Source organism: Limulus polyphemus, unplaced genomic scaffold, assembly GCF_000517525.1.
Source record: "Limulus polyphemus unplaced genomic scaffold, Limulus_polyphemus-2.1.2 Scaffold6099, whole genome shotgun sequence".
Taxonomy (NCBI): domain Eukaryota; kingdom Metazoa; phylum Arthropoda; class Merostomata; order Xiphosura; family Limulidae; genus Limulus; species Limulus polyphemus.
In genome coordinates this window covers 51,105-53,705 of record NW_013671709.1, presented here as the reverse complement: position 1 = coordinate 53,705, position 2,601 = coordinate 51,105, and positions in this window count along the sequence as shown.

The window sequence follows — 2,601 nt, the reverse complement described above, 5'->3', positions numbered from 1 at the left end:
ATTTGGTAACATTTATAATTTCATATGGTGAAGATGTTTCCCCAAATTTAAGAATTGCATTGTAGATTTTGTTAACAATTGGGGTTTCTATTGCTAGTTGTGAAAGGTCCTTCAGCAAGCCGAAATTAAGTCTTACATACTTGAGAACCTCAATGACTTTTTATATGAGAAGCCAGTCACTTGTGGTGTACATGGATTATAAAACAGATTGATAAAATACTACTTAAGTTTACAAATAACAAATTTTATTAGTTTACAAAACTGTAAATATACTTAACTAGATCTTGTACAGGTAGTATTCTGGTATTCATGGTTACATTATATGAACCTTTCGTGCTTTTGCTGCTGCAAATGCACGAAAAAAAAGTACGTACTTTTTCAATACTTAATATTACCAAGTTACTAAGTTGTTCTTGCACAAGTTTCAAAACTGGGGATATAACAGAAATTTATTCTGCATGGTTGAAAGATTACTCTAGCTATGTGAATTTGAACAATACTGGATGACATAAATATCAAAATGGTTTACAAATTATGCAAGTACACCTAGTAGGCTATACTTCATTAGTTCAAGGTTTACAGTTGTGATATCATGAGATGTTATATTGTGACTTTATTTTAGGCCTGTTTAAGGCAGTAATTAATTATTTATGTTATTGTCATTAAGTGGGTAATGAGTCACAAAACAAATAATCAAAACATTTCAGAGGTGGGGGTGCCAAAAGTGTCTTTGCCCCCAAGTGCTGAGAACCCTTGCTACGCCACTGGTACCACTCCACAGCCAGTCCAATATTCACTTTCAAGTAACAATGAATTACACTGCAGATCAATTTTAAAACATTATTACTAAGCTGAGACCTTCAAAAGTATTTTATGTGAGATATTACAAAGCCAATATGTAAGTGGCTTGGAAAGTGTTCATGAAGATATAGCTCATACAATTCAGCTGTTCATATATGATGCAGAGAATGTGAAAACATCTACATCACATTTGCAAAAAGGGAAAGCAAACAAGTACCAGCAACTATTTTAAAGTCCCATATACTTCAGGACAATTCTATCAACGTTTAATACACCTTGTGAAACTCATTTAGCATTGTCTTTTTAGTGTCTCAAACATTTAAATGGGACTTGATATTGGCTGCTGTAGAAGAAACAGATGCTATTCTATGGAGGACTGTATTGATATTCATGATTATGATGTATCCTATGTACATGACATGCTTGTTTATTAATCTTGGAACCACACTTACCTTCAATAGCAGAGAAAGTATACGTACAGCCTTTCTTAATTGTCAAATCATAACATCTACTACCTTCAGTTAATTAACAATGTAAAAAATAATCTATTTTTAATAACTAACGAAATGTGCTATCATATTCACCAACTATGAATGAACGGTACAACCAATTTGGAAGCAGATGTAGTTATTTAAAGAAGTGTTTTTGATAAATACTACAAGTTAAAATTGTTTTGTTGAGATTAATGTATTTTTATAATGCATCAACAATTACATTTATTTTGGAATTATATAATTTTCAAGTTACACAGGTTTCTTCATACACATATGTTACTCTGTGTGAAGCAAGACAAATATTTCAAGCATGTTTACAAGAAGCACACTATAGCATAACACATACCCAAACTCCTGGCCCAAAACAAGTTTATTACCCTTACTCACATGATACTTAATCATTCACAATATTCATCATTTATTACTGAAATGCACTATTAAGAGATGAATCCAACTCATTTATTAATTTAACATAATTCTAATGAGTCTTAACATGAGATTTAACTCTAAAAATTCTTCATATATAGGTAACATTCCAATTGACTTCTAGTAGCCTTGACATTAGCCTAACTCAAGATGTCCTTCATCTACCAGTATTATATTAACATAACATAATATTTTGAGATAACATGGGAGCTATTGGTCCATCTTGGCTGTTAAAAACCTTGAACTAAATAAACAAAAACAAAAAACTTAAACCCAGCCCTTATCATTCATATACTTATCAAGCTTTTTCTTAAACTCACTTAAATTTATTGCCTCTACAACATCCAAAGGCCAACCACCCTGTTAGAAAAATGAAACTGTCTTAGGTGAAGATGACTCCTACCTTACCAAAATTTATATGTGTCGCCTCGTCCTACTGTTCTCACAGTTAAATATGAAAAAAGATGATGCATCAACACTATCAATTCCCATTAAAATTTTAAACACCTCAATCAGATCCCCCCTAACTCTTTTTTTCAAGAGAAAACAATTTGAGAGATCTTAACCTCTTCTTGTTTGACAACCCCTCCATCCCAGGCACCATTCTAGTAATCCTTCTCTGAACCCTTTCCAACAATTCAACGTCTTTCCTAAGGAAGGAGCCCGAGACTGAACACAATATTCCAAATGTGACCTAACCAGTGACCTGTACAATGAAATTATAACCTCTTAAGACCTGTATTCAATATTTCTGTAGATATAACCTAAAAATCTATTTGCCCTACCACTAGCAACAGCACACTTCTTGGATGGCTTTAGAGACTGATTGACTATTACACCAAGATTCCTTTCCTTCATAATGCTATTAAGGTTATTCCCA